Below are 25492 nucleotides of genomic sequence, written 5' to 3' on the forward strand. Positions count from 1 at the left end.
TGCAGTTATTCACAAAAACAAACCCCACCCCACTAGCAGGGGTCCATGAAACTCTGCTGCCATATTCTAGCAATCTGCAATATATCTTTATATATTTCCTCAGGGACACTGTTCAGTAATATTATGGCCAGTCTTTCAACACAAGCCACACTCTCGGTGTTCATTCCGCTACAGCCTGGGAATACCAGGTGCTGTAGGCTTTAGGCTTTTCCTTTATTCATTGGCTTTCTCTTTGTTTCTCCTGAGGTGCCATCTTGGCATGGCCAAATTCAAAAGGGTCGAGGGTGGCAGTGGTGATCGCCTAAAGCCACATCACCTTTAATGCGCTCAATCTGGTCTGCTAAGCTAAGCAGGATTGGGCCTGGTTAGTACCTGGAGGGGGGACTGCCTGGGAATACCAGGTTCTGTAGGCTTTTGGCTTTTCCTTTATTCGTTGGCTTTCTTTTTGTTTCTCCTGAAGTGACATCTTGCCATGGCCAAGTTCAAAGGGGTTGAGGGTGGCAGTGGTGAACACCTATGGCTACATCACCCTGAACACACCCCATCTCGTCTGATCTCGGAAGCTAAGCAGGGTCAGGCCTGGTTAGTACCTGGATGGGAGACCGCCTGGGAATGCCAGGTGCTGCAGACTTTTGACTTTTGCTTTATTCGTTGGCTTTCTTTTTGTTTCTCCTGAGGTGCCATCTTGCCATGGCCAAATTCAAAGGGGTCAATGGTGGCAGTGGTTATTGCCTATGGCCACATCACCCTTAACGCGCCCGATCTCGTCTGATCTCGGAAGCTAAGCAGGGTCGGGCCTGGTTAGTACCCGGGAGAATGCTTGGGAATACCAGGTGCTGTAGGCTTTTGGCTTTTCCTTTATTCGTTTGCTTTCTTTTTGATTCTCCAGAGATGCCATTTTGCCATGGCCAATTTCAAAGGGGTCGAGGGTGGTAGTGGTGATCGCCAATGGCCACATCACCCTGAACGCACCTGATTTTGTCTGATCTCGGAAGCTAAGCAGGGTCGGGCCTGGATAGTACCTGGATGGGAGACCACCTGGGAATACCAGGTGCTGTAAGCTTTTGGCTTTTCCTTTATTCGTTGGCTTTCTTTTTGTTTCTCCTGAGGAGCCATCTTGCCATGGCCAAGTTCAAAATGGTCGAGAGTGGCAGTGGTGATCGCCTACGGCCACATCACCCTGAACGCGCCTGATCTCAGAAGCTAAGAAGGGTCGGGCCTGGTTAGTACCTAAATGGGAGACCGCCTGGGAATACCAAGTGCTGTAGGCTTTTGGCTTTTCATTTATTCGTTGGCTTTCTTTTTGTTTCTCCTGAGGTGCCATTTTGCCATGGCCAAGTTCAAAGGGGTCGAGTGTGGCAGCACTGATTGCCTATGGCCACATCACCCTGAAAGAGCCCTATCTCGTCTGATCTCGGAAGCTAAGCGGGGTTGGGCCTGGTTAGTACCTGGATGGGGGACTTCCGGGGAATACCAGGTGCTGTAGGCTTCTGGCTTTTCCTTTAGTCGTTGGCTTTCTTTTGGTTCTCCTGAGGTGCCATCTTGCCATGGCCAAGTTCAAAGGGGTCGAGGGTGGCAGTGGTGGTTGCCTACGGCCACATCACCTTGAACGCGCCCAATCTCGTCTGATTTTGGAAGCTAAGCAGGGTCGGGCCTGGTTAGTACCTGGATGGGAGACCGCCTGGGAATATAAGGTGCTGAAGGCTTTTGGCTTTTTCTTTATTCGTTGGCTTCTTTTCGTTTCTCTTGAGGTGCCATCTTGCAATGGCTAAGTTCAAAGGGGTCGAGGGTGGCAGTGGTGATTGCCTATGGACACATCACCCTGAACGCGCCCGATCTCATTTGATCTCGGAAGGTAAGCAGCATCAGGCCTGGTTAGTATCTGGATGGGAGACCGCCTGTGTAGCGGAGGAGTAGTTTAACCTACATTGGCTCCGCTGGTAGACAGGAAAACAGGTAATAATCCAACTAAGCAGGTACAGCATGCAACAATCCTTCCCTCCCAAGAACTAGACGACACATAAGCTGGGAGTCAACTCAGAATGCCTTGTTTATTGAAAACACAAGAGAGCTACACTCTGCCAAAACCCTCTCCCTCTTTCAGTCATTCCACACAAACACACATCCCATAATATGCTTACAAGGCAGACAGGAACAATAGGACAATGGAATGCCTGTATTCACAAAAACAAACCCCACCCCACTAGCAGGGGTCTATAAAACACTGCTGCCATATTCTAGCAATCTGCAATATATCTTTATATATTTCCTCAGGGACACTTTTCAGTAATATTATGGTCATTCTTTCAACACAAGCCACACTCTCAGCGTCCATTCCGCTACAGCCTGGGAATACCAGGTGCTGTAGGCTTTTGGCTTTTCCTTTATTCGTTGGCTTTCTTTTTGAGAAGTTTGTGTCGGCCTGTATAGGCCCCAAAAAATAGCTCACATGGGTTTAACTGACAGCAAAGAACATAGTATTTGATGGCTAGAGGTACAGTAGGCATTCACACAGTATACAGAAGTAAGTGTCGGCATGTATAGGCCCCAAAAATTAGCTCACATGGGTTTACCTGACAGTTAAGAATGTAGTATTTGGTGGCTGAAGGTACATTAGGCATTCACAGGATACAGAAGTAAGTGTTGGCCTGTATAGTCCCCAAAAATTAGCTCACATGGGTTTAACTGACAGCAAAGAATGTAGTATTGGATGGCTAGAGGTACAGCAGGCATTCACACAGTATACAGAAGTAAGTGTCGGGCTCTATAGCCCCCAAAAATTAGCTCACATGGGTTTACCTGACTGCTAAGAACGTAGTATTTTGTGGCTAAAGGTGCTGAAGTTACATTAGGCATTCACAGGATACAGAAGTGTCGGCCATAAAAGGCCCCAGAAATTAGCCCACATGGGTTTACCTGACACTTACCTTCAGTCACAGAATACTACATTCTTAGTTAAACCCATGTGGGCTAATTTTTGGGGCCTATACAGGCCGACACATACTTCTGTACAATGTGAATGCCTAATGTACCTTCAGCCACCAAATACTACGTTCTTAGCTGTCAGGCTAATTTTTCGGGACTTTTATGGTCGACACTTACTTCTGTATCCTGTGAATGCCTAATGTACCTTCAGCCACAGAATGCTAAATACATTCATTTTGACAAAAAAAATTTCAGACTATTGGAGACCAAGTGCAGTGTCTAAAACCAGCTTTTTAAGACTCTAAAAGACAAAAATACAGTAATTTTTGACTAAAAAGTTTGTCAGACCTTTGGTGACCAAATGCAGTTATTTTGGCTAAAAAAAGCTTTTTAGACACCTGGAGACCAAAAAAGTCATTTTGACCAAAGAATTTTTTTCAGGCCATTGGAGCCAAATGTCTAAAATCTTGTCTAAAACCGGCTTTTTAAGGCTCTAAAAGACAAAAATATAGTCATTTAGACTAAAAAAACAATTTCAGACCTTTGGTGCTTTTTAGACACTTGGAGACCAAAATAGAGTCATTTTGACCAACAATTTCTTTTCAGGCCATTGGAGCCCAAATGGCCGGTTTTAGACAAATCTTGTCTTAAACCGGCTTTTTAAAGCTCTAAAAGACAAAAATACATTCATTTTGACTTAATTTTTTTTCAGACCTTTGGTGACCAAATGCAGTTATTTTGACTAAAAAAAGGCCTTTTTGACACTTGGAGACCAAAATAGAGTTATTTTGACCGAAAACATTTTTTCAGGCCATTGGAGCCCAAATGGCCAGTTTTAGACAAATCTTGTCTAAAACCGGCTTTTTAAGGCTCTAAAAGACAAAAATACAGTTATTTTGACAAATTTTTTTCATCAGACCTTTGGTGAGCAAATACAGTTATTGTGACTAAAAAGGCTTTTTAGACACTTGGAGACATAAATAGAGTCATTTTGACCAAAAATAATTTTTCAGGTCATTGGAGCCAAATGGCCGGTTTCAGACAAATCATGTCTAAAACCGGCTTTTTAAGGCTCTAAAAGAAAAAAATACATTCATTTTGACTAAAAAAAATTTCAGACCTTTTGTGACTAAATGCTGTTATATACTCTAAAAGGCTTTTTAGACACTTGGAGAGCAAAATAGAGCTCCAATAGCCCGAAAAAAGTTTTTTGGTCAAAATGACTCTATTTTGGTCTCCAAGTGTTTAAAAAGCCTTTTTCTAGTCAAAATGCATTTGGTCACCAAAGGTCTGAAAAAAATGTATTCAAATTGACTGTATTTTTGTCTTTTAGTGCTTTAAAAAGCCGGTTTTAGACAAGATTTTAGACATTTTGGCTCCAATGGCTTGAAAATCTTTTTGGTCAAAATGACTCTATTTTGGTCTCCAAGTGTCTAAAGAGCCCTTTTTAGTATAAATAACTGCATTTGGTCACCAAAGGTCTGAAAAATAAATTTAGTCAAAATGAATGTATTTTTGTCTTTTAGAGCCTTAGAGATTTGTCTAAAACTGGCTATTTGGGCTCCAATCGCCTGAAAAAAAATTTTGGTCAAAATGGTCTGGAAAAAAAATGGCCTGAAAAAAAATTTTGGTCAAAATGACTCTATTTTGGTCTCCTTTTGTGGTCAAAATAACTGCATTTGGTCACCAAAGGTCTGAATTTTTTTAGTCCAAATAACTATATTTTTGTCTTTTAGAGCATTAAAAAGCTGGTTTTAGACAAGATTTTAGACATTTGGCTCCAATGGCCTGAAAAACATTTTTTGGTCAAAATGACTCTATTCTGGTCTCCAAGTGTCTAAAAAGCCTTTTTTAGTCAAAATAACTGCATTTGGTCCCCAAAGGTCTGAAAAAAAACTTAAGTCTAAATGAATGTATTTTTGTCTTTTAGAGCTTTAAAAAGCCGGTTTAAGACAAGATTTGTCTAAAACCGGCCATTTGGGCTTCAATGGCCTGAAAAACATTTTTTGGTCAAAATGACTCTATTCTGGTCTCCAAGTGTCTAAAAAGCCTTTTTTAGTCAAAATAACTGCATTTGGTCCCCAAAGGTCTGAAAAAAATTTAGTCAAAATGAATGTATTTTTGTCTTTTAGAGCCTTAGAGATTTGTCTAAAACTGGCTATTTGGGCTCCAATAGCCTGAAAAAAATTTTTGGTCAAAATGGTCTGGAAAAAAAATGGCCTGAAAAAAAATTTTGGCCTGAAAAAAAATTTTGCTCAAAATTACTCTATTTTGGTCTCCTTTTGTAGTCAAAATAACTGCATTTGGTCACCAAAGGTCTGAAATTGTTTTTTTTAGTCTAAATTACTATATTTTTGTCTTTTAGAGCCTTAAAAAGCCGGTTTTAGACAAGATTTTAGACATTTGGCTCCAATGGCCTGAAAAAAAGTTTTTTGGTCAAAATGACTCTATTTTGGTCTCCAAGTGTCTAAAAAGCCTTTTTCTAGTCAAAATAACTGCATTTGGTCACCAAAGGTCTGAAAAAAAATGTATTCAAATTGACTATATTTTTGTCTTTTAGTGCCTTAAAAAGTCGGTTTTAGACAAGATTTTAGACATTTGGGCTCCAATGGCATGAACATTTTTTTTGGTTAAAATGAGTCTATTTTGGTCTCCAAGTGTCTAAAAATCTTTTTTTTTAATATAAATAACTGCATTTGGTCACCGAAGGTCTGAAAAAAAATTTGTCAAAATGAATGTATTTTTGTCTTTTAGTGTCTTAAAAAGCCGGTTTTAGACCAGATTTGTCTAAATCCGGCCATTTGGGCTCCAATGGCCTGAAAAAAAGTTTTTGGTCAAAATGACTCTATTTTGGTCTCCAAGTGTCTAAAAAGCCTTTTTAGTCAAAATAACTGCATTTGGTAACCAAAGGTCTGAAAAAAATTTAGTCAAAATGACTATATTTTTCTTTTAGAGCCCTAAAAAGCCGGTTTTAGACAAGATTTTAGACATTTGGGCTCCAATGGCCTGAAAAAATTTCTTTGGTCAAAATGACTCTTTTTTGGTCTCCAGGTGTCTAGAAAGCTTTTTTTAGCCAAAATAACTGCATTTGGTCACCAAAGGTCTGACAAACTTTTTTAGTCAAAAATGACTGTATTTATGTCTTTTAGAGTCTTAAAAAGGCGGTTTTAGACACTGCACTTGGTCTCCAATTGTCTGAAATTTTTTTGTCAAAATGAATGTATTTAGCATTCTGTAGCTGAAGGTACATTAGGCATTCACAGGATACAGAAATAAGTGTCGGCCATAAAAGTCCCCAAAAATTAGCCTGACAGCTAGGAACGTAGTATTTGGTGGCTGACGGTACATTAGGCATTCACAGGGTACAGAAGTAAGTGTCGGCCTGTATAGGCCCCAAAAATTAGCCCACATGGGTTTAACTAAGAACGTAGTATTCTGTGACTGAAGGTAAGTGTCAGGTAAACCCATGTGGGCTCATTTCTGGGGCCTTTTATGGCCGACACTTACTTCTGTATCCTGTGAATGCCTAATGTACCTTTAGCCACAGAATACTACATTCTTAGCAGTCAGGTAAACACATGTGAGCTAATTTTTGGGGGCTATAGAGGCCGACACTTACTTCTGTATACTGTGTGAATGCCTGCTGTACCTCTAGCCATCCAATACTACATTCTTTGCTGTCAGTTAAACCCATGTTAGCTAATTTTTGGGGCCTAAACAGTCCGACACTTACTTCTGTATCCTGTGAATGCCTAATGTACCTTCAGCCACCAAATACTACATTCTTAACTGTCGGGTAAACCCATTTGAGCTAATTTTTGGGGCCTATACATGCCGACACCTACTTCTGTATACTGTGTGAATGCCTACTGTACCTCTTGCCATCAAATACTACGTTCTTTGCTGTCAGTTAAACCCATGTGAGCTATTTTTTGGGGCCTATACAGGCCGACACAAACTTCTCAAAAAGAAAGCCAACGAATAAAGGAAAAGCCAAAAGCCTACAGCACCTGGTATTCCCAGGCTGTAGCGGAATGGACACTGAGAGTCTGGCTTGTGTTGAAAGAATGACCATAATATTACTGAACAGTGTCCCTGAGGAAATATATAAAGATATATTGCAGATTGCTAGAATATGGCAGCAGTGTTTCATAGACCCCTGCTAGTGGGGTGGGGTTTGTTATTGTGAATACCGGCATTCCATTGTCCTATTGTTCCTGTCTGCCTTGTAAGCATATTATGGGATGTGTGTTTGTGTGGAATGACTCAAAGAGGGAGAGGGTTTTGGCAGAGGGAAGGATTGTATAACACTACCTGGATTGTTGCATGCTGTACCTGCTTATTTGGATTATTACCTGTTTTCCTGTCTACCAGCGGAGCCAATGTAGATTAAACTACTACTCCGCTACACAGGCACTAACCAAGCCTGACGCTACTTAGCTTCCAAGATCAGGCGCGTTCAGGGTGATGTGGCCGTAGGCGATCACCACTGCCACCCTCGACCCCTTTGAACCCTTTGAACTTGGCCATGGCAAGATGGCACCTCAGGAGAAACAAAAAGAAAGCCAACGAATAAAGCAAAAGCCAAAAGTCTACAGCACTTGGTATTCCCAGGCGGTCTCCCATCCTGGTTACAGGCCTGACCCTGCTTAGCTTCCGAGATCAGACGAGATCGGGCCCGTTAAGGGTGATGTGGCCATAGGCAATAACCACTGCCACCATTGACCCCTTTGAACTTGGCCATGGCAAGATGGCACCTCAGGAGAAACAAAAAGAAAGCCAACGAATAAAGCAAAAGCCAAAAGTCTACAGCACCTGGTATTCCCAGGCGGTCTCCCATCCAGGTACTAACCAGGCCTGACCCTGCTTAGCTTCCAAGATCAGACAAGATGGGGTGTGTTCAGGGTGATGTGGCCATAGGCAATAACCACTGCCACCATTGACCCCTTTGAACTTGGCCATGGCAAGATGTCACTTCATGAGAAACAAAAAGAAAGCCAACCAATAAAGGAAAAGCCAAAAGCCTACAGCACCTGGTATCTAGTGGGAGGGAAGGATTGTATAACGCTACATGGATTGTTGCATGCTGTACCTGCCTAGTTGGATTATTACCTGTTTTCCTATCTACCAGCAGAGCCCATGTAGATTAAACTACTCTTCCGCTACACAGGCGGTCTCCCATCCAGGTACTAACCAGGCCCGACCCTGCTTAGCTTCCGAGATCAGACCAGATTGGGCATGTTCAGGGTGATGTGGCCGTAGGCGATCACTGCTTCCACCCTCGACCCCTTTGAACTTGGCCATGGCAAGATGGCACCTCAGGAGAAACAAAAAGAAAGCCAACGAATAAAGGAAAAGCCAAAAGCCTACAGCACCTGGTATTCCCAGGCGGTCTCCCATCCAGGTACTAACCAGGCCCAACCCTGCTTGGTATTCCCAGGCTGTAGCGGAATGGACACTGAGAGTGTGGCTTGTGTTGAAAGAATGACCATAATATTACTGAACAGTGTCCCTGAGGAAATATATAAAGATATATTGCAGATTGCTAGAATATGGCAGCAGTGTTTCATAGACCCCTGCTAGTGGGGTGGGGTTGGTTATTGTGAATATCTGCATTCCATTGTCCTATTGTTCCTGTCTGCCCTGTAAGCATATTATGTATATATATGACCAGAGCGCTAAAAAACATCCGACACAGAAGATGTGTATGGTGAATCAAATGCAAAGCAGGGAGGGGGGAGAGGGGGGAAGGGGGGGGGGAAAGGGACAAAAAGGCTAACAAAGGACTAAGCAGTAGATAAAACTAATAAGATAAAATTACTGTATAGTATGAGATCAACATGTAGACCAAAGGGGATAGTCCATATGCACTGAGCCGCTCTTCCACAGACCAAGAGGAGATTCTGTATAAGCAAAAAAACAAAGAGGAGAAGCGCTCTAAGTGCAGACAGTTTATTCATACATATAAGACAATGTGTGTGGTAACTCACAAGACATGAATGAAGGTCAGGCTGTGTGACACCATTAGATCTTAGGACATCCTCTGGGGGGAGGGGGGTTGTAACATCCACTCCAAGGCGCCGTCCGTAGCTGAGTCAATGTTGATGGGAGGAAAGAAAGCCGGCTGCCTCCCGCCTCAGTGTACGGTGTGTGGTCAGATGGAGATGACCGGCGGCTGCAAAGTTCCGTAGGAGGATGGACGCTCTCCCGTCACCAGGGGTGGTGTGATCAAACAGCAATAGAACGGCAAGCACGACGCGTTTCTGAGCATGCGCGGGGTCAGTATACCCGGCGCGCTCTTTCTTCAGGTGCTGGAGCGCCGTTGACTCTACAAAGTTTATATATAGCTCAATTGATTAGTGATTCACCACAGCTGGAAAAAAAGGGGAGGGGGAGTACCTCGGAACAAAAAGGATTTGGAACCAGAGCTAGAAGCAACCAGTTCGTTGAAAAACAGCAACTTTAAAATCAGTTATACATGATTGCACGGCATTAAAAACATACATCAAAGGTGGATTGTACTCGGCTGGCTGGCCACAAATTCACAAGTATGGGGCTAAAGCAATAATTTCTCATAAGACTCAGATATATGCTATAATGGATAATAGGTGATAATTAATGGTAATAATCGAAGTTGGACAAGTGAGCCTGAACATATCCTGACTCCTAACAATAATAATAAGGATATAAATATATACGTACATAAAAAATCATAAACATAGATAAAATAAAATAAAATACAATCTAAACCTATGGACCCCAGGTATGTGGAAGGGGGAAGGGGAAGAAAACTTATAATGTTGGTATATTTAGAACTAGTGGTCCAGGAAAACATAATGTACCATAATAAAATATTGCGACATGATAGAACATGCATCAAGCAGCACAATACACAACTACTATTAAAAATTATCTATAAAAACCCCTGAATGTAATGTATATAAAAATATGTTTATATAAAAATATATATATATAAAAACCGTCTGATTTAGAAGGTGTATTGAAAACTCAAATAAAAAATACATATAGATGAATAAAAGGAAAAAATAACTGCTAGTAAAGGCAACATATCACACAAGGGGCCCAAGCCTGCATGTGATTGTTAACAAATTCATATGTCAAGATGTAAAATGTATATATATAAGGTCATTAAAAAGGGATAAAAAGAAACCATTGTATTAGTTGGAACGAAGGAGGAGAGGGAGGAAAGAAACCTCAATTATAGAATGGTATGTACTTCTAGTTCCTCGTTCAATCCTCGAGGGGCGAGAACATCTAATGTGTATATCCCTAATACATATACATATGTACATATCTAATGTGTATAATTTTCCATAATTTGGAAAAACGTTCTCCTTCTGGTAAATCTTTCGAGATGGATTCAATGACCCAAATTTTTAATCCCTCAGTCGATTTTCCATGGACTTCTAAAAAGTGTCGCGGGACACTATGAAGGTCACTCCCACCTTCAATGAGACGGCGGTGTTTCCCAAACCGTTGCCTTACTGGTCTGATGGTACGACCCACATAAAGAAACTGACACGGGCATATTAAACAATAGACAACATACTCAGTAGAGCAGTTGTAAAAATTATCTAAGACGTAAGTTTTACCATTATGTGTAAAGTCTTTTTGGCCATGTCTCACAAAGGTGCACATTTTGCATAATTTTTTCTTACATGTGTACATGCCTTTCAGCGGGATCATCCAGGGCAAGTGATTGGTAGCCTTGATGTTTTTCAATTTGCTTGGCGCAATCTTGTTTTTTAAAGTAGTGGCCCTCCTGTATGTCACTTTTGGTTTCTCTAAGATGACAGAATTAAGATGGGGGTCCTGTTTTAAAATACCCCAATGTTTGGATAGAATTTTTTCCATTTTTTTATAATGGCAATGAAACCTAGTGATAAATCGAACCGGATGATGTTCATCTCTGGCTTTGGAACTGGGGAGTTTCCCTGGAAGATAAGCTTCATAAGCTAAATTGACCAAATCGTCGGGATAGCCTTTTTCAGAAATTTTTTTCTTTAGATGTTCGCTTTGGGCTACATAATCAAGGTCCCTAGTACAGTTCTGTCTCAACCGACAGAACTGACCTTTAGGTATATTATTTGTCCATTGGGGGTGATGGCAACTATTGTAATGAAGATAGGAGTTTCCACAGGTAGGTTTATTGTAGTTTTTGGCATATATGTGATGTGACTCATGTCCAAGTTCCAAATCTAGAAACGGCATATAGTCTGGATGTGAGACTGAGGTAAAGGAAAGGCCTAGGGTGTTATTATTGCAGTGGGTGACAAAATCGTCGATTTGGGAGGCGGAGCCGTCCCAAATGACGATAATATCGTCTATGTACCGCCCAAAGAAAACAATGTGCTGGGCAAAAGGGTTATTCCGCCAGATGTATCTAGACTCCCAGAAACCCATGGTCAGATTTGCATAGGACGGAGCAAAATTAGCTCCCATGGCTGTCCCATTTATCTGTAAATAAATAGTGTCCTCAAACTGAAAATAATTGTGAGTTAAACAAAATTGTGTTGCTTCCAAGATAAAAGACACTTGATCATGGTGTAAGGAGGAGTCTTGAAGGAGAAAATGTTGTATGGCTTGTAAGCCTATATTGTGGGGAATGGAGGTATATAACGAACTGACGTCCAACGATAGCCAGATGTAACTATTTTCCCATCTATACGGAATGATTTGTTCTAATAAGTGACCTGAATCGCGTATATATGATTGCAGGCTTTGGGCTAAAGGTTGCAGGAAGACGTCAATGAACTGTGAGAGACCACTGGTCACACTGTCCATTGCTGCTACAATGGGTCTACCTGGAGGATGTAAAGGGTCTTTGTGGACCTTTGGTAAGTGATAAAAGTAAGGGGTGTTATAATGGTCCTTTTTTAGGAAAGCTGCCTCATCTTTATTTATCACTTTATTCAGTAACGCCGATTGTACCAATTGTTCAACCTCAATTTAATACGCTGGTAGTGGGTCTTTATGGAGTCTCGTGTATGTTTTGTTGTCATTTAATAATCGACAGGCTTCGTTGATGTAATCGGTCTTGTTTAATAGAACAATACCACCTCCTTTGTCCGCGGATCTTATAATAAGATCGGGATTGTCAGATAATCGCTTAAGAGCCTGAGATTCACCATGATTCAGATTGGAATGGGAGTATTTGATGTGTTTGGACGTATCTGTACACATGGCTTGAAGGTCAGCAAAAACCGTCCTATAAAAAGACTCTAGATATGGGCCTTTTGAGCGGGTAGGGTAAAAAACAGATTTAGGACGTAGGTCAGTATGGACAAAGCGTGGCGATTCTGGGAGATGCTGTGTGAATAACAACATATCCGGATCCAAATCTTCACTCTCACCCGGATCATAAGTGCTAAAAGGACTTCCAGGGATGGCTTCCTCTATGGAAGTAAATACATTACTTTCCGCTTTATCCACGAGGGGGGTATTGTCAGCTTGTTTGGACTTTATATTAAAATAACGTTTTAATATGAGATTCCGTATGAATTTGTTCAGGTCTTGAAATAATTGAAAAGAGTTGGGAAAAGAGGTGGGAGCAAAACTTAAGCCTTTGTGTAGGAGAGATAGGTCATCTTGATTTAATGGAACAGAGGACAAGTTAAAAATCTTTATAGTCTCCGCTGTTTGGTGTTTGTTTTTGGTAGTTCGCTTACCTCCTCTACATCCTCGTCTAATATTTTTCTTTTTTTCTTTCTGATTTTGGTCAGTGGGCTCCCCTCTAAAAAAGACACAGGGAGGAGGGCTGATGTAAGGGGAGCCGTCTCAAGTTCATTGATCATAACAGGGAAGGATATTTCTTCGCTACCTTCAAGCGATCTGGGGGTGACTCCTACCTGACTGGCCCTAACATCCTCCTACGGAACTTTGCAGCCGCCGGTCATCTCCATCTGACCACACACAGTACACTGAGGCGGGAGGCAGCCGGCTTTCTTTCCTCCCATCAACATTGACTCAGCTATGGACGGCGCCTTGGAGTGGATGTTACAACCCCCCTCCCCCCAGAGGATGTCCTAAGATCTAATGGTGTCACACAGCCTGACCTTCATTCATGTCTTGTGAGTTACCACACACATTGTCTTATATGTATGAATAAACTGTCTGCACTTAGAGCGCTTCTCCTCTTTGTTTTTTTGTAAGCATATTATGGGATGTGTGTTTGTGTGGAATGACTCGAAGAGGGAGGGGGTTTTGGCAGAGTGTAGATCTCTTATGTTTTCAATAAACAAGGCATTCTGAGATGACTCCGAGCCTATGTGTCGTTTAGTTCTTGGGAGGGAAGGATTGTATAACGCTACCTGGATTGTTGCATGCTGTACCTGCCTAGTTGGATTATTACCTGTTTTCCTATCTACCAGCAGAGCCAATGTAGATTAAACTACTGCTCCGCTACACAGGCGGTCTCCCATCCAGGTACTAACCAGGCCCGACCCTGCTTAGCTTCTGAGATCAGACGAGATTCGGCGCGTTCAGGGTGATGTGGCCATAGGCGATCAACACTGCCACCCTCGACCCCTTTGAACTTGGCCATGGCAAGATGGCACCTCAGGTTATTTGTTGGCTTTCTTTTTGTTTCTCCTGTGTGAATGCCTAATTTACCTCTAGCCATCAAATACTAAGTTCTTTGCTGTCAGTAAAACCCATGTGAGCTATTTTTTGGGGCCTAAACAGGCCGACACTTACTTCTGTATACTGTGAATGCCTAATGTACCTTCAGCCACCAAATACACTATGTTCTTTGCTGTCAGTTAAACCCATGCAAGCTAAGTTTTGGGGCCTATACAGGCTGACCCTTACTTCTGTATCCTGTGAAAGACTAATGTACCTCCAGCCATCAAATACTACGTTCTGTGCTGTCAGTTAAACCCATGTGAGCAAATGTTTGGGGCCTATACAGGCCGACACTTACTTCACTCTACTGTGAATGCCTAATGTACCTCCAGCCATCAAATACACTACGTTCTTTGCTGTCAGTTAAACCCATGTGAGCTAATTTTTGGGGCCTATACAGTCCGACACTTACTTCTGTATACTGTGAATGCCTAATGTACCTTCAGCCATCAAATACACTATGTTATTTGCTGTCAGTTAAACCCATGTGAGCTAGGTTTTGGGGCCTATACAGGCTGACACTTACTTCTGTATCCTGTGAAAGCCTAATGTACCTCCAGCCATCAAATACTACGTTCTGTGCTGTCAGTTAAACCCATGTGAGCTAATATTTGGGGCCTATACAGGCCGACACTTACTTCTGTCTACTGTGAATGCCTAATGTACCACCAGCCATCAAATACACTACATTCTTTGCTGTCAGTTAAACCCATGTGAGCTAATTTTTGGGGCCTATACAGTCCGACACTTACTTCTGTATACTGTGTGAATGCCTAATGTACCTCAAGCCACCAAATACTACGTTCTTAGTTGTCAGGTAAACTGATGTGGGCTAATTTTTGGGGCCTTTTATGGCCGACACTTACTTCTTTATCCTGTGAATGCCTAAGGTTCCTTCAGCCACAGAATACTACATTCTTAGCTGTCAGGTAAACCAATTTGGGCTAATTTTGTGGGGCCTTTTATGGCCGACACTTACTTCTGTACCCTGTGAATGCCTAATATACCTTCAGCCACCAAATACTACGTTCTTAGCTGTCAGGTAAACCCATGTGGGCTAATTTTTGGGGCCTTTTACTGTATCCTGTGAATGAAACATTTTTTATTCAAAATGACTGTATTTTTGTATTTTAGAGTCTTAAAAAGCCGGTTTTAGTCAAGATCGCTGCATTTTGCTCTCCAAAGCCCTGAAAATGTTATTGGTCAAAATGACTCTATTTTGGTCTCCAAGTGTCTTAAAAGCCTTTTTTTAGTCAAAATAACTGCATTTGGTCACCAAAAGTCTGAAAAAATTATTTTAGTCAAAATTACTTTATTTTTGTCTTTTAGAGTTTTAAAAAGCCGGTTTTAGACAAGATTACTGTATTTTGTCTCCAATGGTCTGAAAATTTTTGTGTGGTCAAAATGACTGTATTTCTGTCTCACCTTGAATGCGCCTCATCTCGGAAGCTAAGCAGGGCCGGGCCTGGTTAGTACCTGGATGGGAGACCACCTGGGAATACCAGGTGCTGTAGCCTTTTGGCTTTTCCTTTATTCGTTGGCTTTCTTTTTGTTTCTCCTGGCCCATTCATTACATGCTCTACACGCTATGTCGTGTATCTTTTGCGTTGCCCATGTGGTTTGGAATACGTGGGCCGCACGATACGCAAGCTGCATGTACGGTTAAACGAGCATGTGGCTAATATTATAAAAGCTTTCCCTAAACATAGCGTGTCGAGGCACTATGCTCTCTGCCATAATAAAGATCCTAGTGGCACTATTTTTATGGGGATTGATAAATTCCCGGGTAATTGGAGGGGTAGCAATCTGACGAGAGGGGTCTCCCAGTTGGAGACCAGTTGGATTTACCGCCTCAAATCCTATGCCCCTCACGGGCTCAATATTGATTGGGACATCAATTCCTTCATCAATAATTCATAATTCATAGTTTGAAGGTAGATTGCCTGTATACTAGTTACCATTTAGCCTATAACAAATGAGTTCATGTGTTTTTATCTGTATTTTCTTTTTGAGAGGCCTATTTAATATGTTTTTATTTAAGATCATGTATTTTAGATTTATGATTGGCAATATTGCTAATATATCTTTTATGTATTAGTGTTGTATTTGGCGGTGTGGTCGGAGTCTCCCGATTTTTTTATTTCTGCTGAGAGATGGCGCCGGTTTCCACTGTGGTCCATTGTGACCATCTAATCATGCAAAGCTAATGGATACTTGTGTGTTTAGCTCAATTGGGCTTACATATGCTGTATCCATCTGCATAAGATTTATTTTGCACTGAATATTGTATGAGTGCTAATATTGGTCTTGATTGACTCTTAATGTGACATCCAGTTAATGTTTGGTTCCGGACGATGGTACGCACGTGAACCGCATTCTAAGTCCGGATGTCTCTTCTTGTGAAATGCCGGTTGCGGTCGCTGACACGCAAGTGTCTTTCTTCCGGGATCCGGAACCTGTCTATTGCCCCGCCTATCCATTTCCGTCAGTGCATAAATTGTGGACGTTCACTGCAGGCCACACCCCCTGACGACGTCAGTCTCTGACGAAACGCGTAGGAGGAGCCTGCGGTGCATCACGCTGAGACCACGGAGGAATCGAGCAGGAATTTTTTCAGCAGGAATCGAGCCTCGAGGACACCCTGATTTAAACACGCCATACAAACTACAGCCAAATGTGAGTTGCCACTTTGAGAATTGCGTCCAATAAAGTTGTTTAATGGTACTACACTATGGCAGTTGTTTCCCTCTTTACATGTTATAACTATCTGTGAGGAAGTGGATGTGATCAGAGAGTGAGCCGGTGCAGGATTTGCCAGTGGAGGTTGAAATATGCTGTTTTTGATCTCTGTCATGGGGGTCAAATCATTGTGGTAAGAGGCCAACCTTTACCTTTGGTGGTGGTACTTCCTGCACGGGGATATCGGTGTTTGGAGTGTCCTTAGGAGCACCTTAACTTACTTCTGTATACTGTGTGAATGCCTAATGTACCTCCAGCCACCAAATACTACGTTCTTAGTTGTCAGGTAAACTGATGTGGGCTAATTTTTGGGGCCTTTTATGGCCGACACTTACTTCTTTATCCTGTTAATGCCTAATGTACCTTCAGCCACAGAATACTACGTTCTTAGCTGTCAGGTAAACCCATTTGGGCTAATTTTTGGGGCCTTTTATGGCCGACACTTACTTCTTTATCCTGTAAATGCCTAATGTACCTTCAGCCACAGAATACTACGTTCTTAGCTGTCAATTTTTGTCTTTCAGAGCCTTAAAAAGCCGGTTTTAGACAAGATTTTAGACATTTGGCTCCAATGGCCTGAACATTTTTTTGGTTAAAATAACTATTTTGGTCTCCAAGTGTCTAAAAAGCCTTTTTTTTAGTCAAAATAACTGCATTTGGTCACCAAAGGTCTGAAAAACTTTTTTAGTCAAAATGACTGTATTTTTGTCTTTTAAAGTCTTAAAAAAGCCAGTTTTAGACAAGATAACTGCATTTTGCTCTTCAATGCCCTGAAATTTTTTTGGTCAAAATTACTATTTTGGTCTCCAAGTGTCTAAAAATCCTTTTTTAGTCAAAATAACGGCAATTGGTCACCAAAGGTGTGAACATTTTTTTAGTCAAAATGACTGTATTTTTGTCTTTTAGAGCCTTAAAAAGCCGGGTTTAGACAAGATTTGTCTAAAACTGGCCATTTGGGCTCCAATGGCCTGAAAAGATATTTTCGGTCAAAATTACTCTATTTTGGTCTCCAAGTGTCTTAAAATCCTTTTTTAGTCAAAATAAGTGCATTTGGTCACCAAAGGTCAGAAAAAAAATTTAGTCAAAATATTTTTGTCTTTTAGAGCCTTAAAAAGCCGGTTTTAGACAAGATTTAAGACATTTGGCTCCAATGGCCTGAAAAAAATGTTTTGGTCAAAATGACTCTATTTTGGTCTCCAAGTGTCTAAAAACCTTTTGTTAGTCAAAATAACGGCATTTGGTCACCAAAGGTCTGAAATTTGTTTGGCAAAATGACTGTATTTTTGTCTTTTAGAGCCTTAAAAAGCCGGTTTTAGACTTGATTTGTCTAAAACCGGCCATTTGGGCTCCAATGGCCTGAAAAAAGTTTTTGGTCAAAATGACTTTATTTTGGTCTCCAAGTGTCTAAAAAGCCTTTTTAAGTCAGAGTCTGCAGAGTCGGCGAAACATGTTGGACCTGGGTGACCCCACTACTCTAGGATATGGTTCATAATTTTATGTATTACATATTTTCTATATTGACTGTCTTTTGATGTCTTTGCATCTGTGTCTTTTTTAACAATTTTGTACACATGTATTAATAAAATCATTATATTTTAAATTGGTCTTTTATTTATCTATTCATGCCAAGTAACTCCTGCCTACAAAGTCCCAGGTTGGGTGTTTCCTCAGAATACACAGTTCCCTGTGGGGCTCATTTAGGGTCTTGTGTATTGGAACACCAATACCACTTGATACACTTTTTTCTCATATGTCCTTAGGGATGTGGCAGGACCTTTCTTGGCATACTGGCATTTAGGGTAGGCACCTAACATTTTCTACTTACTTCTGCATCCTGTGAATGCCTAATGTACCTTTAGCCACAGAATACTACATTCTTAGCAGTCAGGTAAACCCATGGGAGCAAATTTTTGGGGCCTATACAGGCCGACACTTGCTTCTGTATACTGTGTGAATGCCTGATGTACCTCTAGCCATCCAATAATACGTTCTTTGCTCTCAGTTAAACCTATGTGAGCTAATTTTTGGGACCAAAACAGGCCGACACTTACTTCTGTATAGTGTCAATGCCTGATGTACCTCCAGCCATCAAATACACTATGTTCTTTGGTGTCAGTTAAACCCATGTGAGCTAATTTTTGGGGCCTATACAGGCCGACACTTACTTCTATATCCTTTGAATGCCTAATGTACTTCCATACTTTAAATACTACGTTCCTTGCTGTCAGCTAAACCTATGTGAGCTAATTTTTGGGGTCTATAAAGGCCGACACTTACTTCTGTATACTGTGAATGCCTAATGTACCTTGAGCCATAGAATACTACGTTCTTAGCTGTCAGTTAAACCCATGTGGGCTAATTTTTGGGGACTATACAGGCCGACACTTACTTCTGTATCCTGTGAATGCCTAATGTACCTTCAGCCTCCAAATACTACATACTTAGCTGTCAGGTAAACCCATGTGAGCTAATTTTTGGGGCCTATACATGCCGACACTTACTTCTGTATACTGTGTGAATACCTAATGTACCTCTAAACAAAACGATTCAGGATGCTCATAATTGTTCGTTATGTTCCGCGAAACGACCTTCTCTTTGCCACAAGTTCTGGTCCTGTCCCTATATCACGACATTCTGGGACCAGGTACTGACCTTCATCAGGGAGTGACGAAGTGGCACATACCCAAAGACCCTATATTGCTCCTGTTCGGTTAATGGGACAAACGCCTCCAAAAGTGGTCTAGCACCCCTGCCTCGCCACATCGTCTGTGGATCCTGACCTGTTTACTGGTGGCCAGAAGGACAATCCTAACTAATTGGATCTCCACGACTCCCCCCTTAGTTTCCCCGGGTCAGATAAGAGCTTTCCACACTTCTTTCCATTGACCGCCTCAACGCGGATTTTTCAGCCCCATCCTCACGGAAATCATTTCTACAGAAATGGGACAATTACGTCAAGTACTCCTTCTCCAAATCCGACCCCTCTATGGATCAATATACATTTACGTTCCAGGACTCGCCCAAGAACTCTCCCCCACTCTCACATTCCCCATCAGTTTCCATGCTCTTTTGACTCTGGACCGCCCTGCCCTAATTTGCATAATGTCTGTATTTAATTGTACCTTTTCTGTTGTTGATACTCACGTGTTATATTACAAAATTTTAAACAAAACGATTCAGGATGCTCATAATTGTCTGTTATGTTCCGCGGAACGACCTTCTCTTTGCCACAAGTTCTGGTCCTGTCCCTATATCACGACATTCTGGGACCAGGTACTGACCTTCATCAGGGAAGTGACGAAGTGGCACATACCCAAAGACCCTATATTGCTCCTGTTCAGTTAATGGGACAAACGCCTCCAAAAGTGGTCTAGCACCCCTGCCTCGCTACATCGTCTGTGGATCCTGACCTGTTTACTGGTGGCCAGAAGGACAATCCTAACTAATTGGATCTCCACGACTCCCCCCTTAGTTTTCCGGGTCAGATAACAGCTTTCCACACTTCTTTCCATTGACCGCCTCAACACGGATTTTTCAGCCCCATCCTCACGGAAATCATTTCTACAGAAATGGGACAATTACGTCAAGTACTCCTTCTCCAAATCCGACCCCTCTATGGATCAATATACATTTACGTTCCAGGACTCGCCCAAGAACTAACCCCACCCCACTAGCAGGGGTTCATGAAACACTGCTGCCATATTCTAGCAATCTGCAATATATCTTTATATATTTCCTCAGGGACACTGTTCAGTAATATTATGGCCATTCTTTCAACACAAGCCACACTCTCAGTGTTAATTCCGCTACAGCCTGGGAATACCAGGTGCTGTAGGCTTTAGGCTTTTCCTTTATTCATTGGCTTTCTCTTTGTTTCTCCTGAGGTGCCATCTTGGCATGTCCAAATTCAAAAGGTTCGAGGGTGGCAGTGGTGATCGCCTAAGGCCACATCACCTTTAATGCGCTCAATCTGGTCTGAGCTCGGAAGCTAAGCAGGATTGGGCCTGGTTAGTACCTGGAGGGGGGACTGCCTGGCAATACGAGGTGCTGTAGGCTTTTGGCTTTTCCTTTATTCGTTGGCTTTCTTTTTGTTTCTCCTGAAGTGACATCTTGCCATGGCCAAGTTCAAAGGGGTCGAGGGTGGCACTGGTGATCACCTATGGCTACATCACCCTGAGCACACCCCATCTTGTCTGATCTCGGAAGCTAAGCAGGGTCAGTCCTGGTTAGTACCTGGATGGGAGACCACCTGGGAATACCAGGTGCTGTAGACTTTTGGCTTTTGCTTTATTTGTTGGCTTTCTTTTTGTTTCTCCTGAGGTGCCATCTTGCCATGGCCAAGTTCAAAGGGGTCAATGGTGGCAGTGATTATTGCCTATGGCCACATCACCCTTAACGCGCCTGATCTCGCAAGCTAAGCAGGGTCAGGCCTGGTTAGTACCTTGATGGGAGACCACCTGGGAATACCAAGTGCTGTAGACTTTTGGCTTTTGCTTTATTCGTTGGCTTTCTTTTTGTTTGTTTTTTGTTTCTTTTTGAAACGGCGCTACCTTTTATATATAAAGTAAAACCAACAGTGTATCCAGACCGTGGGGTAACTTTTAAGATATGTGCAAAATAAAGTGCCAGTGCAAAGAATATGTGTCGGCCGTAAAAGGCCCCAAAAATTAGCCCACATGGGTTTACCTAACAGCTAAGAACGTAGTATTTGGTGGCCGAAGGTATATTAGGCATTCACAGGGTACAGAAGTAAGTGTCTGTATAGGCCCCAAAAATTAGCCCACATGGGTTTAATTGATAGTTAAGAATGTAGTATTCTGTGGCTGAAGGTACATTAGGCATTCACGGGATACAGAAGTAAGTGTCGGCCGTAAAAGGCCCCAAAAATTAGCCCACATCAGTTTACCTGACAACTAAGAACGTAGTATTTGGTGGCTGGAGGTACATTAGGCATTCACACAGTATACAGAAGTAAGTGTCGGCCTGTATAGGACCCAAAAAATAGCTCACATGGGTTTAACTGACAGCAAAGAACATAGCATTTGATGGCTAGAGGTACATTAGGCATTCACACAGTATACAGAAGTAAGTGTCGGCATGTATAGGCCCCAAAAATTAGCTGACATGGGTTTACCTGACAGTTAAGAATGTAGTATTTGGTGGCTGAAGGTACCTTAGGCATTCACAGGATACAGAAGTATCTGTCGGCCTGTATAGTCCCCAAAAATTAGCCCACATGGGTTTTACTGACAGCTAAGAACATAGTATTCTGTGGCTGAAGGTACATTAGGCATTCACACAGTATACAGAAGTAAGTGTCAGAATGTATAGGCCCCAAAAATTAGCTCACATGGGTTTACCTGACAGCTAAGTATGTAGTATTTGGAGGCTGAAGGTACATTAGGCATTCACAGGATACAGATGTAAGTGTCGGCCTGTATAGTCCCCAAAAACTAGCACACATGGGTTTAACTGACAGCTAAGATCGTAGTATTCTGTGGCTGAAGGTACATTAGGCATTCACAGGATACAGAAGTAAGTGTCAGCCTGTATAGGCCCCAAAAACTAGCTCACATGGGTTTAACTGACAGCAAAGAACGTACTGTATTATATGGCTGGAGGTACATTAGGCATTCACAGTATACAGAAGTGTCGGCCTGTATAGGCCCCAAAAATTAGCTCACATGGGTTTAACTGACAGCAAAGAACGTATTATTGGATGGCTAGAGGTACATTAGGCATTCACACACCATACAGAAGTAGGTGTTGGCCTCTATAGGCCCCAAAAATTAGCTCACATGGGTTTACCTGACTGCTAAGAACGTAGTATTCTGTGGCTAAAGGTACATTAGGCATTCACAGGATACAGAAGTAAGGGTCGGCCTGTTTAGGCCCCAAAAATTAGCTCACATGGGTTTAACTGACAGCAGAGAATGTAGTATTTGATGGCTGGAGGTACATTAGGCATTCACACAGCATACAGAAGTAAGTGTTGGCCTCTATAGGCCCCAAAAATTAGCTCACATGGGTTTACCTGACTGCTAAGAACGTAGTATTCTGTGGCTAAAGGTACATTAGGCATTCACAGGATACAGAAGTAAGTGTCGGCCATAAAAGGCAACAGAAATTAGCCCACATGGGTATACCTGACAGTTACCTTCAGCCACAGAATACTTCGTTCTTAGCTGTCAGTTAAACCCATGTGGGCTTATTTTTGGGGCCTATACAGGCCAACACTTACTTCTGGATGGGAGACCGCCTGGGATTACCAGGTGCTGTAGGATTTTGGCTTTTCCTTTATTCGTTGGCTTTATTTTTGTTTCTCCTGAGGTGCCATCTTGCCATTGCCAAGTTCAAAGGGGTCGAGGGTGGCAGTGGTGATAGCCTACGGCCACATCACCCTGAACGCGCCCCATCTTGTCTGATCTTGGAAGCTAAGCAGGGTCGGGCCTGGTTTGTACCTGGATGCGAGACTGCCTGGGAATACAGGGTGCTGTAGCATTTTGGCTTTCCCTTTATTCGTTGGCTTTCTTTTTGTTTCTCCTGAGGTGCCATCTTGCCATTGCCAAGTTCAAAGGAGTCGAGGGTGGCAGTAGTGATCGCCTAAGGCCACATCACCCTTAACACGCCCGATCTCATCTGATCTCAGAAGCTAAACAGGGTCGGGCCTGGTTTGTACCTGGATGCGAGACTGCCTGGGAATACAGGGTGCTGTAGCATTTTGGCTTTCCCTTTATTCATTGGCTTTCTTTTTGTTTCTCCTGAGGTGCCATCTTGCCATTGCCAAGTTCAAAGGGGTCGAGGGTGGCAGTGGTGATCGCCTACGGCCACATCACCCTGAACACACGCCCGATCTCATCTGATCTTGGAAGCTAAGCAGGGTCGGGCCTGGTTAGTACATGGATGGGAGACCGCCTGGGAATATCAGGTGCTGTAGGCTTTTGGCTTTTCCTTTATTCGTTGGCTTTCTTTTTGCTTCTCCTGAGGTGCCATCTTGCCATGGCCAAGTTCAAAGGAGTCGAGGGTGGCAGTAGTGATCGCCTAAGGCCACATCACCCTTAACACGCCCGATCTCATCTGATCTCAGAAGCTAAACAGGGTCGGGCCTGGTTTGTACCTGGATGCGAGACTGCCTGGGAATACAGGGTGCTGTAGCATTTTGGCTTTCCCTTTATTCGTTGGCTTTCTTTTTGTTTCTCCTGAGGTGCCATCTTGCCATTGCCAAGTTCAAAGGGGTCGAGGGTGGCAGTGGTGATCGCCTACGGCCACATCACCCTGAACACACGCCCGATCTCATCTGATCTTGGAAGCTAAGCAGGGTCGGGCCTGGTTAGTACATGGATGGGAGACCGCCTGGGAATATCAGGTGCTGTAGGCTTTTGGCTTTTCCTTTATTCGTTGGCTTTCTTTTTGTTTCTCCTGAGGTGCCATCTTGCCATGGGCAAGTTCAAAGGGTTCGAGGGTGGCAGTGATAATCGCCTATGGCCACATCACGTCTGATCTCGGAAGATAAGCAGGGTCGGGCCTGGTTAGTAGGGATGATCGAACTTTTGAAAAGTTTGGTTCGACCAGAAGACCCGAAAGTTCGGTTCAGATTCCAAGACCTCATTGAAATCAATGGGACCCGAACTTCGGTAATTAAAAAACACAATTTTGAAGCCCTAAAACCCAATAAATGCCCCTAAAAAGTGCCTAGGGTTCTGGGTCATTCCCCAGGGACTATTAATAACACAAAAAAAGTTCTTAAAATTTGTCGTTTTTGATAGAAAGCCAATTATTGAAAAAATTATTGGGAAAAAAAAAAAAGATTTCTTTGGATTTTGTGTCTGTGGGGTCTAAAAGGTGTACCTGTGACGTTTCAGCTCTTTAGCATGTCCAGAACCAGAATTATAGCATGCCAAACCTTCAAAAATGACTTTTTTGCTCAACCTTTCCTTTCTTTTGCTCCTAATCAACTGCACAATGTGTATGATGGGGACATAATGCAGTGCACTGGGAACAAGATTATAGTTTTTTTTTTAAAAAGGTGCTGTCTCTTTAAATGTGCATATAATTAACGGGTGTATTTTCACTATGTCAGGACCCAGACTTGAACCTGGGACCTACAGTGTGTCTGCCAATGACTCTACTTGCTGAGCCACCTGGAATGCTGAACAGCTCCTTGGACAAATCCTTGAATGACCCTGCTGTGAATCTTTATTGCCTTGAACTTTGAACCCTTTGCTCCTCCCATGAACTTCCTGTTTTAAGCCATGTCTTTGCACTTCCTGGTTGGCAGAATATTGTGCCTTCAACAGCCGATATCTCGCTTGTCTCTCCTGCTGCATTCCGTATCTTTGCTACCATCCATTATCGACACTTGGCTTGTTCCTCGACTATGCTTTGCCTAATCCCAACCTGCAACTACTTGTTACCGACCTTTGGCTATTCCTAGACTACGCTTCTGCTTGATCCTGACCTGCTGTATCTGCTACTGGACCCTGGCTTGCTCACCTCCTGGTGGGGCGATCCTGAGGACCGCGACCTGGTACTAACACGCAGCAAAATCCATCTCCACCATCGAGGGAGTCAAACTAGGCCTTGCAGATTGCCGCATGTCTTCCTCCTCCTCCTCCTCAAAGCCTGCAAAAGTTCCCGAAGAATCGTCTTCCTCCTCTTCCACCCCTGGATCCTGCTCGGGCCTCTGGGAGCTAGGCATAATGGGGTCAGGATTCTCAGGATAAAGGGGGCCTTGAGAGGCAAGGAAGTCCTCCTCTTCCTCCTGCTGCTCTGCCTCCAGTGCCCTGTCCATAATGCCACGCAGAGTGTGCTCCAACAAAAACAGTACCGATAGGGTGTCACTGATGCATGCGCTGTCCCGGCTGACCATCCTTGTGGACTCCTCAAATGCAGAGAGGACAGCACATGCATCCTTAATCAAAAGCCACTGCCGTGGTGAAAAGAAGCCCAGGCGCGCTGAGCCAGTGCTGGTGCTGTACTCGCAGAGATATTCATTGAGGGCCCTCTGCTGCATGTACAGGCGCTGCAGCATAGCCAAGGTGGAGTTCCAGCGGGTGGGCATGTCACAGACGAGGCGGTGTACCGGAAGGTGAAACTCGCGCTGCACTTCGGCCAAACGTGCAGTGGCACTGTACGACCGCCTGAAGTGATTGCACACCCTTCTTGCCATCCTTAGCACATCCTG

Source organism: Pelophylax lessonae, assembly GCF_965119305.1.
Source record: "Pelophylax lessonae genome assembly, chromosome: 2".
In the NCBI taxonomy this organism is placed as follows: Eukaryota; Metazoa; Chordata; class Amphibia; order Anura; family Ranidae; genus Pelophylax; species Pelophylax lessonae.